We start from the raw sequence: 15,393 nt of genomic DNA on the forward strand, positions 1-15,393 counted from the left end.
GAAGTAGACTGTAGCTTGAAGGACCAAAATAAAAGGGTATAAGGGGATTAAAGATAAATTGTTAGTGAATATGTTTGTTAGATAGGCCTTGAATTTTGAGCTCTGAAAGTGTGCACTCGAAAAGATTCTTATTCTACTGACTGATTTTGGCTTCATTTTATAAAGTATCATATGGTAACAGAATGTAAGGATATAAATCAGAAAACTCCTGGTGAGAGTTTAAAACAAAATACATCAATATTACCGATTCCATAAATTTTAGTTACAGAAAACTCTTTCTAAAATTTCCTATATTTTACAGTAAATGAATAATTACTGAAGCTATCACAAAACATCGTTAATTATGGCCTTCAATAAATAAGACCCTATAGTTTATTCATTAGGCGAATCTTCTTACAATTTTTACTTTTTTTTTCATTTCTCTCTGGTGGTAATCATTTCCCTTGAAGATATTTTTTATTCTTTTGGATTTTAATTAGCTTTCAATTTTTATGCGATCTCATTTCTGAGTAACGGTTTGTGTTAATTACATTTTGTTAAAAGCTGTTTTTTAAAGGTCGATACTTAAATAATAATAATCATTTTGCTGCCAGTCTCAACATTTGCAAAATTCACCGAATACGAAGCCAATTATTTTCACTAACAAGCTAAACTATGCCTTTCGGACCTTCTCAAGCCTGGTAAGATTGGTGGTCAAACTGGTAATGACTGCCAGAGATATTCAAATGAGATGTAGCTTGCCTTCCAAAACACTGAGGAACTCGACATGACAATATTCTCACCCATCCTCATGCCACCATGAATGCTTCTATCAAATCGTAGCTTCCCTCAAATAATTGATACCTAAAACAAACCATACTGTAAGCGTAACCACATCAACTACTAAATTAAGTTCACCAAATGCCATGGCTTTGCACTCTATTTTGAAAATGCCTCATGTGCCTGTAGTTTCAGTGGCTCTTACGCCCTTTTAACATTGACAAAACATTGTTGCTTTCATTAAACAATAACACCTAAATCACAGAGCAGTGTTATTGACTTTTCGTGGTTGCGTTGTTGACTAAGAGCATTTAACCAACCGGAACGGCCACAACTATAAATCTCTAGGCGAAAAAGTATAAACTTTCATTTATTTATGAGAGGTAGCTGATAGTACTTTAGGCGTGAGAGGCGACGAGGCAACAAATATTGGTAGCTCTTTCAAGCATTAGCTCTTACATCGTTATAAACGCACACAACAAAATGCAAAAACAAGCTTTACTCAAAGTAAACATGTACCCTACTTATAGAGTCTGATCGGTGGGCGGTGGTCTTTTATTTTTAAGTAAAGACTGTGACATATCCGTTTAGTTAAATGCTCCAAGAGTGTTGGTTTTATCAGTATTTAGTTTAATTACACGTGGTGGCATACAAAATGACGCGCGGAATTGCAAACTGAATTATTTGTGTCTAGCGATGACAAATTATTTGTTTTCAAAGGCGGAATTGTTTGATAAATAAATGTTAGTATTTGGTAGAAATATATTTTGTGTTTATGTGATTTAGTTTTGGAACACAATTGCAATAGAATCATTTATTTAGAGGTAACAATTTTAAATTGGTAGCATGCGTGCTACGAACTTCGACCGCTCGTGTCTACGAGACTACTACGTCGTAGTATTGAGCTGTTCACAGCTACGAAATAGAATAAACTTCAAAAAGAAACTGAATAATTTTAATTTGTTGTTTTTTTTTTTTCTTACACTTGACACTTATTCGATGTTACCAGTTACCTAGACACCATTATTGGTACATTATATAAAATTCTACAGCAACAGAGCTAAGGCAACAGAACTTGAAGTGCATTTTTTTAAAAGATCATCAAAAACATCCATATTTCTTCTTCCATAAAATATACTGAAGTGTAACAAGTAACTTCAGAGTACCGTAATGAAATGTAAGCTAAAAACTGCATACGTGTGCACTGCACAAGTCGTAAACAGCAGTTGTAAACATTTTACTTTTATCGCAGTACGTGATGGGGTTTTATATTTATAGACTAGCTTGCACCCGCGGGTTCACTCGCGTTTTATGCGCATAAAACTCCTGTAGTCGCTTCTTATTGGAGGTACATTTTTAAAATGATTTCTGATCATGTCAGACACTATATGACACCACCAAAAGGTAGACTGGGAGAAAACGTTAAGTCCGCCTTGTACGAAATGAGCAAAAGTATTCAAAAATAAATAGGTATGATTTAAATCTTATATCGGGTGTGTCTTACCTAATAACATTAAATTAAATACGTTAATATACTGGGTAAAATATGTCGATTAGCACAAAGAAATAAAAATAATAAACAAAGTAAATAGAATAATAAAAATGTGCGAGAATTAGAACACCATACAAAAGTCAGTCATAACAAACAACCGAAATTCTCCCTTGAAAACTGACAGCTGTCAACTGGTCAAAACATTCGATACTCCTAACTTTATCTCTGCTTTACACATGATTCGCCATAGAATATCATCAAGTAAAATGTGATAGGATTTAATGTGATTAGGTACATACCCGATATACTCTCTTATGTACTTTTGTACTCCTCCTATGTACTCTTCGTATATACTCTGTTATGTACTCTGTTATGTACTCTGTTATGTACTCTGTTATGTACTCTGTTATGTACTCTGTTATGTACTCTGTTATGTACTCTGTTATGTACTCTGTTATGTACTCTGTTATTTACTCTGTTATGTACTCTGTTTAAAGATAAAGATTCATTTATTGCATAACTGTGTACATATTGATGTTTATTAAATACAATAGATTAGATCAACAGTCTATCCAAGTCGGACATGCAATATTAAAATAAAGTAGAGAAGAAAAAGAAAAAAAGATTCACTGACATTACAAAAGTGACACTTCTATATTACTTTCCAAAATATTTATTTAAATTATAAGAAAACATTATCAATTAAAATTTTTTTTTTGTTATGTACTCTGTTATTTACTCTGTTATGTACTCTGTTATGTACTCTGTTATGTACTCTGTTATTTACTCTGTTATGTACTCTGTTATGTACTCTGTTATTTACTCTGTTATGTACTCTGTTATGTACTCTGTTATGAACTCTGTTATGTACTCTGTTATGTACTCTGTTATGTACTCTGTTATGTACTCTGTTATTTACTCTGTTATGTACTCTGTTATGTACTCAGTTATGTACTTTGTTATTACGTACTCTGTTATGTACTCTGTTGTGTACTCAGTTATGTACTTTGTTATTACGTACTCTGTTATGTACTCTGTTATGTACTCAGTTATGTACTTTGTTATTACGTACTCTGTTATGTACTCTGTTATGTACTCTGTTATGTACTCTGTTATGTACTCTCTTATGTACTCCCCTTTTGAATTCCTCTTATGTACTTCCCTTATGAACTCTTATGTGTTCCTTTTATGTACTCTCTTATGTACTCTGCTTATATACTCTCTTATTATAAAATAGTTAAATAGACGTTTGACAATTGTTAAGATTTTTTCCTTACAAACGTCTGTTTAGCTTTTTTGTATTACTCAACACCGTTAAACATTTACTTTGTCCTGTTTGAATTCATTGATTCAAAATCTTGATTTAAATTTATCTACATACTATGTTCTGTTCTGTTAAAAAAGTCGTGGTGGCCTAGTGGGTAAAGAACCATCCTCTCGAGTAAGAGGGCGCGGGTTCGATTCCAGGTCAGGCAAGTACCAATGCAACTTTTCTAAGTTTGTATGTACTTTCTAAGTATATCTTGGACACCAATGGCTGATAAAAAGGTGAAGGAAAACATCTTGAGGAAACCTGGACTGTAAAGTCTGAAATCACCAACCCGCATTGAGCAAGCGTGGTGATTAATGCTCAATCCTTCTCCGTGTGAGAGGAGGCCTGTGCCCAGCAGTGGGACGATAAAAAAAAAAGGCTGTAACATCACTATGTTCTGACTTATGTCTTACGTTACGTAGGTACGTATAACGAAGAAATGGGAAGCAGTCCCGGATAATCTGGACAAATATAATTTTGGGATATGATCTTCACCTTAAGTACCAACAAACCAGGTTCAAAATCCTACAAGTATCCTATTTTGGAAACCACTGAAAAATAAATCATCCTTCGAACCTTTTTCCCAACTATGTTGGGGTCGGCTTTCAGTCTAACCGGATGTAGCTGAGTACCAGTGCTTTACAAGGAGCGACTGCACTATCTGACCTCCTCAACCCAGTTACCCGGGCAACCCGATACCCCTTGGTTAGACTGGTGTCAGACTTACTGGCTTCTGACTACCCGTAACGACTGCCAAGGATGTTCACTGACAGCCGGGACCTACAGTTTAACGTGCCATCCGAAACACAGTCATTGGTGTCTAAGATATACTTAGAAAGTACATACAAACTTACAAACAAACCGTTGACAAATAAAGCCAGTATCAAAACTCATCTTAAATGAAGCTATGCTTAGTTAAAGCATCTGTCCGCTACCGATACAGTGTATTATAATTATTTCTCTTAATATAACATTAATTAACCGACGGGTGTCGGTGACAGCGCGATAACGCCTCGTTCGCTGAATATTGAGAAATGTTCAGCCTAAACAGTGATGCTCAAACTTTAATTTTAGAATTTCGAGAAAATTTAATTAATTGCCATTTTTTGAAGTTTAACCCTAAATATTAGGAAAATTACACAATGACTCTAAATTAGAAAAATGAAAGAATGTTTCTTTGACGTTTGTATTAAAATCGTTGGTCACAAGGTACAAGAGATTCAGAAAGTGGAAAAAAGGGAGCATGACACTGGCACAAGAATACCGGTAGGTTTTATTAATGATTTTATCCCTGCAGTATCACCAAAAAAAGCACGTACTATAGTTAAATGACATGTAACATTATGATGTTAATATCTAATAGAAGGTTATATTGCGGTAACTTTGAGAACCGCTGATCTGTCGTTGTTTACGAAAGTGAAATAGTATGTATGCAAAGTTGTTTAATGTATTGTTGTGAGCGTAAGAGAGGGGGGGGGGGGAGTATTGATTTGTGTTCATTTGGGGTGAAAGTGTTTCGTGTGACTTATGAATATATAAATAATAATAATCGTATTCATTGGTTTAATGAACTCTCAAAGTTGGGTAACCATGGGTTCAAAGTATGTCTAAAACTACTGAATTAACTTCGATAAAATAGTGGCCAGTAAAAATTGGAATAAGGTGAGTATAAATGTAAAAAAGAAATATTCTAATCTCTTTAAAAATGTAGGTTCAGTTTAATAACAATATTTCCAATTCCTTTCTCTAGTTTATTCCCTTGCTGAACAAAAACTACTAATAAATAAACAAGCAAAGACCACGGCGTGTCTGTTCGTGTAACGTGCACTCGTAAATTTCTTTTTTTTTTAACCGCATACAGCAATTCGTAACCCAGTTGCAATAGTTCGGGAGTTCGGAACTAAAATATTAGCATTACATGATATGAATGTAATAAAAGTTGCATCGAATTGCCTGATAGGTTTTTCTATTTTATTGATATTTTTATTTTTATGGGTATCAAATATTTTGAGCAGTTAGTGGCTGTGGTTTCAAAGTTCTTGATTGTCAAAAATCATTTTCTGTTGGTAGTAAAAGGACACAATATTTAAATTCTAAATTCGCTTCATATTTCATTCATCAAGGAACTGTACAACCAAAACATTAAACATACTTTTTTGTTTACGGGTTTAATACAAAGTTTATGAAGTTTTGCGAAGTTCAGTAGCGGGCTCTCGAACTAAAACTAGTTTCATACTATTTCAAAAACTACAGGCGTGTAGAAATGGCTGTCATAAATCTCAAGCCTGAACTTTCTGCTTATCTTGTAAAATGCAACGATATATGTTAAAAAGTTGCAGGTAACCCCGGCGAATAATATATCGGATAAACCCGTAGTTTGCTCTACGCGATCAAAATAACTTTTTCCTCAATTTTATTATGGTCTACGAATGTAATAATGATCGGCATACAATTTTATTAAGCTTTTTATTTTAATACCACTTTTCCGTTTTATTGGAAAGTTGGATAGTAATGCTTTTTATATTGATTTTTAATTACTGTGGAAAGAGAGTATTTTTTGTTGGAATTGAGTATATCGGTTATTTTTATGGGGTAATTAAGATAAGGGAGTCGGCGTTTGTGCCGTTTAAGCTAGGTTGGCGATAAAGCGATCGCTTTAATTGCTTTATTGAGGAAAATATTAGACAGATATGTACTTATCGTTTTTATCAGACCTTAATGTGAAGTAAGGTGAGGCGTTTCCTTATCATAATGTATTTTCGTGAGCCATTCTATTACGCATATGGCCTTAAATGCCGTATTTATTTTGAAGTTCACTACTCGTACTGTGAAGAAACTTTATTCATAACAACTTCTGATATTCAAATTAGAATCATGAAAATTATTTAATCACCTACCTAGAAATATGAGAAGTTTGCTTACACGTGCTCAATTTGTCACCGAAATAATTTTGATTGAGCCTAAAAATATATTTAGACGAAAATCAAATACAATTAGCCTGTTATAGGAATGACGGATAAAAAGGTAATTTGACTGTCGTTTAGCCTAAAATATTGGACAAGATTTTTTTCTTTTTCTAACTAGTAACATAGAGTTATATAGTTATTTGACTCGTCAACTATTTTTATTGCTACTGTAATTACTATCATTTATTCAGATTAATATCTAGTATTATATGTAAGTAAGATGCTTTATAATATAACTCTCATCTACCGTTGCAGTTTGCGTAAAACAAATGCAGCCCTAACTTGCAAGTAAAACATCAGTCTTAACGTAGTGCGCCGTGAATTTTATACAAACGAACGGTTATGAAACCCTATACATATTACACATACACACCTACATAGTTGTTTTTAACACCTACACACAAGGACAAGAAAATCTCAGAGTAAAAAGAAACCGCAGCAGTCAAAACATATTCTATTTTCGGAATTCCATTTCAATTACACGGGTTGACTCTCCGCTATTTTTAAAAGGGTTTTCTAAGATTACAAATAACATTGGAGTCCGTAATAAGAAAATAGAGGCCTTTCGTTATTTTCACCCTAAGCGTTGAGCGGTTTTGTCCCGAAACTTAATATATTTTAAATATATGAAAATGGGATATTGCACGTTCGAGGGCAGCGTTTGCTTTGCTCCTAAATCCTAAACGGTCAGCGAGTTATTTTGTTGAAAGTTTTCGATATTATGAATATACTTATATTTTCCTTCAAAAATGTTTACTCAATATATCTACCAATACTGCAAAAACCTGATCTTGCTGGTAGAAAACTAATTTGCATTTGCGATCGAATCATACTGAATATTTAACTTGTTAGCTGAAGTAACTGCTTACTACCAATTACTTTAATATCACATTTAATATTGCATTCATCATTTCAATGGTGTTTCGGAACACAATCAGTTCAATCAACCTTTCATCCACAAAATAAATTTTACACCATGAAGTTGACGATATTATTAAGCCATCATTCACACCAACAGATTGTATCCCAAATAAATAGGGGCCCGAACAATTCAAGCCGCGGAAAAATTGGTGCGCACATAAATTTATATGGAACAAAACTGTACTCGTTTATTTCACAGAAAACCTTAGAGCAGTCAACCAACCGGAGAAGTCATTGCCGTGCCTTTTCCTCTGCCCAGAGTGCTAGACCACCGGTAATTCTCTATCTCTGTATGTTTGCATTTGACAATTTTGTCGTGAGCGCAGGTAACGATGTGATCAAAACGCATGAATATTAGCTACACTATTTGTTGCCTCGCCGGAGATCGGCTGACTTTTCTCAGAGAGATTGGTGCTTGTGTCGGTTTCGTTTGGTTAAAATGCTCTTAGCAGAAAACTAAAGGCGAAATTGTTCGATAAAGATTTTTTTACGCGTCATAAAAATGGGTTTCCCCAACTCGATTTATGTTCGGACCTGTTTTTGTCCGCGGACCTGCTCGCGTGCATGAGTTATTTTCGTGTTTTTTTGCAAGTTTTATAATATTATAAATTGTGTTTTGTGTAAGGACTATTATAGTTCGGCCATTCAGAGAATGCGTTCCTGACACGTCGCGATTGAACTGACGACGTAATAACATTCATTGATTATTGATATAATAATGTTGTTTTAATGCTCCTCAATTGTTAAAACGGTAAACAACCAGCAAAAATATTTTTATCGTAACTGCAACGCCATTGCAAAGTTACGTCGTCAGTTCAATCGCGACGTGTCAGGAACGCATTCTCTGAATGGCCGAACTATAACATGTCCCTTGCCTCCTAGTAAAAGGTTGAGGACTGCTCTCAAGTAGTTGTGGTTAACAAGTAATATCATATGTTTGAAAGCTTGATATCAAAACTGTATACTTAATCATAACCATACAGGAAAAGGTAAAATATTTGTAAACTGTATAAAAAGTTACAGAAAAAAGCTAACACAAATGATATTTATTTATATTGTAAATATGTAATATATATAGTAAGCATAATTTAGAGATACAATTAATTTCAAGTTTGAACCGGGTAAACAGCAGACTTCTTTATTGAAATAGACAACTATCAGGACAAAATTTTATATCTTCATGTAGTTTTATATAGCTTTTTGTTGAAGTAAAGTCGTACTTACGCTGGCTTATATAGAAAGAAATATTAAGTAGATACCTAAATAAAGCTTTGCTATTTTTGGCCTTAGCTATTATGTTTTAGTTTCTTACTCTTCTTATTATATGGAATTCTAAAACACGACACGAAATAAAGAAAATTTATATATATTATATATTAACATATCATCATAATGAGTAAATCCAATGAGACTAAGAACGAATTCGTAAAATACACTTCAAACATAAGACATCTGCTTCAAACATCTTTACGTCACCATTCCCAAGAATCTCAGCATCTTAAACGCTGTCAAGTAAACTCCTCGAAGCTGGGAAATTAGCCTGCCTAATTAATCACAGGGAATTACTCTAGCGTGTCTGTGTCAGTACGTGTCAATTCCTTAACTTTGAGCTACACTGAACTGCGCCCTAAAGCAAACACTCCACAGCCACTAATTTACTATGCCCTCATAAGACTTGCTTAGTCAAAACTTAATTGCTTAATCTTGCCTCCTAAGTTTTCGCCAAAATGTTTATTCAAAATTGGAGTACCTACTGAAATATTTTCGCTGTTGAGATTTTAATGAGACGATCTTAGGATGAAATAACAATAAGGTATGCGCAATAAACTGTGAGAATTTTCACTTTTAAATATGGAGGCTGAATATTTATTTTGTTCACCTTTAGTATTTTATACCTACTTCTGACAGTTTTGATTTTATTGACTTCAATATTCAATGCAGGCAAGGCTGATCAACGCTATCTTGAACACAAATCTTGCTTTCGAAATTAGAATCCTCAAAAACAGCTTACACACCCACAAACAGAAAAACCATAAAAGCTCCAGTGCCAAGGATCCTATAAAGGAAAGGCAGCGTCAGGTCGCAGATATGATAATATTCCGGTGACAGATCGTCGGCTTATCTCACCGTAACCCTCTCGTCCCCAATTTTACGACACGCGTGATGATAAACTGCCGACACATGTTTATTCATCCCCCGATCAACATACACTTTGGGAAGACAAAAATCTCTCCTAATAGTTTTTGGGACCGGGAATGCTTGCTCGCAAATTGTTTGACAGTCGGGAAATTGGGTTATGTTGAGAGGGTATTTTATTAATGTTTTTTTGATAACAATATTTCGAAAGAGAAATTATTGAGTAATTTTGTCGAGTACTTCACGAAGTGGGGTATAAATTTGAATAAGCGAAAGATGTTCATGTCTGATAAAATATACTTTATGGGTAAACTTAATTAACTGGACCATATTTTTACCCTGGAAATGTAGTTTACGCGTAACAAACAAAAATTACTGCTTACCAAAACTGATGACCTACCCATGAACCAAAAGAGTGTTGCTTCAAATAAAATTCACATGAATTTATTCCCAACTTCAGGACACAATGAACGAGCCCTCCACGCGAAAGGTCAAGCTTCCCCAATCAATCCAGCGAAACAGCTCGCCTACAAAATTAATTAAACTTTTCAGTCCAAGGTTCGCAAATTATTTTTATCTCGTCATTGGATAGCGTTATCGAAAAACAAACGGTGTTCAGATAAGCCTGGTGACAGTAACAAGTGGCCCTAATTTAACTTTAGGATCTTTACGAGGCCCCGGCAATCGGGGACGAATCCCAATGAACCCCTAGGATTATATTACACGACGAAAAATATTCTTGTCGATGATATTCTTGATTGTGTGAGCTACATCTGCATTGAAGTTTGTATATTTAACGATACTTGGCCAAGTGTATTATATTTGGTTCCGTACTGCACTGTGTGTATAACAAGGCATCATGTCTCTAAAATGGGTAAGTATTTATTTTATTCTTCAAGAATTTCCAAGTCTAGTAAAGGGATCGTTATCAGGCAAAATCAAAAGTAATTTGTTCTAGTTAGGATTGGAGCCAGTAGTTTGGAACTTTGAACTTTAGTTTGTCTTTTGTAACTTTCAAAGTTCAAAAAGTTGGACCCAAACACCCAAACTCTGAATATTTCATAAAGAGAACTAACACAACTTTCTAGCGATGTGGCCGTCAATTGCTTTAAGGAAACATGTAAATAATGGAAGTATAGATTTATTTAGTGTCTTATAATCCATGAAATTCCTTGGCCACAATCAACGCAAGACACCTGAATGTTAAAAATACCTTTTCTTATACTAACAACAGCACACGAATGCAATAATTGTACTTACTTATTCACTAAATGGAGACCATCAATTTCACAATCTTTTCTTTTGCAATGCTTTCCGATTCTTATCGTAATGAAAAAATTATTCATTTAACCCTTAACTATCCAGAATGCTTTTGTGACGTAACTGACCAGTAGTGTCCAACAGACACTTTGTAGGTATGCCAAAGCAAAAGAAAGTTATTTTGAATTAAAAAGACAGTATAATGTATTTTAGTAATGTTTTTTACACTTATTATAGTTCGGCCATTCAGAGAATGCGTTCCTGACACGTCGCGATTGAACTGACGACGTAACTTTGCAATGGCGTTGCAGTTACGATAAAAATATTTTTGCTGGTTGTTTACCGTTTTAACAATTGAGGAGCATTAAAACAACATTATTATATCAATAATCAATGAATGTTATAATTCAGTCAGTTCAATCGCGACGTGTCAGGAACGCATTCTCTGAATGGCCGAACTATAATTTACAGATATTAGAAATTATTTTTTTTCTCAGAAAGTTCAGAGCAGACATTGCGATTGCATTTATCACAACACTGTTTAGAAGCCCTTGATAATTTCTAAGGGCAAATATAACAACGCTTCTTCCTTTTCGCAGCAGGTTCAGATGATTGAGTAGCTTCCCGATTTGACCCTGCCACATCTTGCATGGTATCCGACACCATAAGATTATAAGGAAATGTAAATAAAAAAACAATCTACCTTCACACTCGAATCAAACAAAATGTTACTGTGCCTGTTGGACACTTGTGGGTTGATGAAGTATTATTTTCGTTTATTAACCAGAAAAAATAAACTGTTTATGTTACAAATATTTTCATTGCACATTTAGATGCGTAAAACATTGGTGATAAATTAGATAAAAGGCCGATTCATAAAAATAAATACTTTCATTTTTATGAAAACATAAACGCAAAAATGTGTCCGCGAGACACTTGTGGGTTGTTAAGGGTTATAGTTCGGCCATTCAGAGAATGCGTTCCTGACACGTCGCGATTGAACTGACGACGTAACTTTGCAATGGCGTTGCAGTTACGATAAAAATATTTTTGCTGGTTGTTTACCGTTTTAACAATTGAGGAGCATTAAAACAACATTATTATATCAATAATTTATAATCAATGAATGTTATAATTTTGTGCCAAACTGAGTGTCAAATAACTTGGTAAACAATATTTTTCTAAATCTATACTGCGCTATTACAAGGTTATGTCAGCGGTTTATATTTTGTAGTGCTGTGCTAAAAATAACAGGCAAGTATCGTAATCTGTTCTTATACAGTTATAATATAAAATAATACGTTTTGATTTTCTTTTTAAGAATTGGAAAATAATGGACTATAAGACTTAATTATAACGTTTATGAAATATAAAAATAAAACTATGACCAAACCGCATTTTTATACTTAGATTAAAAATGGTAACCCCAAATGGCGTTATGGGCCGCCATTTTGTGACGCTAAAACAGTCGTCCGTTGTCGTTTCGTGCGCATAGACCACGTTTTTCAAGTGTTTTCGATCTGTTTTTATTTGATTACCCGGCTTTTGTTAGACCGAGATATCAGGATTGATTCTGTTATTGATAATAATATAATTATACATGTAGGCGAAGATGATGATGAAGACACCACCTCCTCAAGCAAATCGGAGTCTGATTAATATTCTGTTCGCACATTCAATTCAATGTACTTGTAACAAAGAATAAATAAAACAATTTTATTATATGAATATTACCTTTTTTTGGTTTCCACTTAAATAACTAAAATATAAAACAAATGATTCCGCCAATTTAAAACGAAAATAATCTTAAAATAATGCGGCGGTTCATTTTGAAGGAACGGTAACGAACTCAGTGTTATGTTGTGCCCATCACTAGTCGTGACTAACTGATAGGTGTCAGGAACGCATTCTCTGAACGGCCGAAGTATAACAGAATTCTTCAAGACGCAACAAATAACAAGTGAAGAGCGAAACAATTTTATTTGTGAAGTGAAAACGGAATGGTTGGTTTCACTCACGGAGGAAGGAAAGGTAGCGGAGATGCCATAAGGAAGGTAGAGGTAAGTGCCTTCTTGTAGGTTAATGTAACATACGGTAGGCGTGATCAGTTACTAGAACTAAAGAGGCGTTCGTGTTTCTTGTCACATCAAAAGCGATCTGTCAAAAATATTTCTTGATTGATTGGAGATTTCATTTTGAAACCAATGGACTGGTTTTATAGAAGTCATGTAAGGACGGAGCTAGTAACGTTCCTCTTCCCCCCAATTTTGGTGCGCTACTTTCTTAGGAGATTTTCCGTTATGGCATCTCCGCTCGTCATGTTGTTCTTCATGGTTTCTCCAGAGGAATTATATCGAAGCACCTTTGTCGAACAACTTGTAGCTTTTGTTGTTCAAGTGGTGGCGTTTGAAATGTTATTTATGAAACACGAAATATGTATTGAGGTTCCTATTTTACGAGTATTGTATGGGTTTTGTATATTTTCCGCTGGATATCGTTGTTCTGATGGTGGGAAAAGAACAGAGCATAGATTTACGATGGAGAGTAATACTGTTGTTCTGTAAAGGAGTTGTCTTGTTGAGATTTTTTTAATTCACAATTGTTTTTTCAGCTGTTATTGCTTAAAATTTTGTGTTTTGATCGAGCTAAAGGTCGCCATTTCATTCTGGATTCTTTCCTTAAATCACGCTTTCCGATTCAATTTCTAATTGGCTTTCCCTATTTAACAAATGATTCGATTTTCTTCATGCCGAAGTAGCATAATTTCCATGGTTTGACCGGAAAATACAAAACGAGCCTTTTGCGCAACATTATCGATTAAGTTCCCATAACCATAGGTGTCCATAACACCCTCAAAGCTAATTAATCATAATATAGAATTTCAAATCATTACGCGTCTGTTATTGTAGAAATTAATTACTGGGATATAGTTTCTGACACGTTAGTAATAACTAGATAGTCCGATGATATTAGACGTAACAATTATATGTGTTGCGAGGCGTAATAATTGCTTTATTATCATGTTATTGGATTATAGTGTAATAGGACCAATAGGGGATGTATAGGGTTTAGGTAATCAGGGTCCAAATGGGAACTGGTCATGGGAAAATATTAGGGATATTGTTGATGGGATTATGCTTAAAATTATATGCAAGAATAACCAGTTTTCAGTGTTCTTTCTTCTAGTTATGTGATCATTTTATTTTATTTAATTCACAGTTAATATGACACAATTCTCCATAACCGAGGAAGGTTTACAGGCTTTTTTTTACCAGCTGCGCGAAGTAGTTCTCCCTAATAGTTTCCTGGAGAACCGTGGGCGGAAACTAGATGCTTGATGATGACTTTCCTTCCCTTTAGAATATACGTACCCTAAAACTACGCACAACAAGTCAGTTATTTATTAAGAAAACTGTATTATGTAGCGTGGTGCTTATTTATTGGCGAAAGTCTATTGTTTCGGAGAAAGGAACTCATATCGAGCGAAAACAGCGGAAATGCGGATGGGTTGGCGAAGGGGCTATTAGGGTGGGTACAGAATAGAGATTTTAGTCCCCAGGCCGGCGAACAAATTTTTTTTTGATACTTATACATTTAAGACTTTGTAAGTGCCTTCCTTACGATGAGTCCGACAAACTTTTCGAATGCGCAAATTTTGGTGCCGCTGCGCAAAATGAAACATGTATGTACGAAGAGTCGTAGTGACGTCATACCGACATTTTCAGGATGGTGGACACTCCAAACTCAGCACGATCTTTATTGGACAAGTTGACCACCATTTTCTAGTTAACTTTATTAAACGAATCTCAAAAAATGAAACTTGTATGTACGAAGAGTCACAGTGACGTCATATCGACAATTTCAGGAGTCCAGCATTAAAAAACGCAGCGGCACCAAAATTTGCGCATTCGAAAAGTTTGTCGGACTCATCGTAAGGAAGGCACTCACAAAGTCTTAAATGTATATGTTACCGTAAGATTACAAACATCGTTAGATTACAATCTATCTCGAGAGATTGTAAACTGTCGAATTATTGTGAACCGTAACATCTGATTGCAATTTAACGCATTATTTTTCGCTATATTATAATCTATCGATGAGAAATTGTCAAATTGTCAACTGTCCGAAAGCTCTCTCTGATTGGTCAGTCTTTTTGTAAGATCGACCAATCACGACCAGCCGTTCTGTTCCCATGGAGTTCCCGTAGAGTTAGGAATGAAATAGAGGTGTCAGTTAAATAAAATAAATGCTCTTCAAAAATTCTTCAAGTATTAAATTTATATGAAAATAACTCTATAAAATACAGTTAGGTATTTTGTCTTCAAATACAAACTAATATTTAAAAATAAAATAAAAGGGGTGCTAATTAAACAGGCTTCTTTTTAATATCATTATTCGCCCCCAAAAATGTATGTTGCCTTCTAAATTACTAAGTCAGCCACAATTAATAAAGCGTCGAGCATCTAAATAATACTATCTTAGCCACGAGTTATCTTCCACTCTAAATACAACTCAGCATGATGGTTATTTTTTTGCATCTAAATTTG

Source organism: Helicoverpa zea, chromosome 4 (genome assembly GCF_022581195.2).
Source record: "Helicoverpa zea isolate HzStark_Cry1AcR chromosome 4, ilHelZeax1.1, whole genome shotgun sequence".
In the NCBI taxonomy this organism is placed as follows: domain Eukaryota; kingdom Metazoa; phylum Arthropoda; class Insecta; order Lepidoptera; family Noctuidae; genus Helicoverpa; species Helicoverpa zea.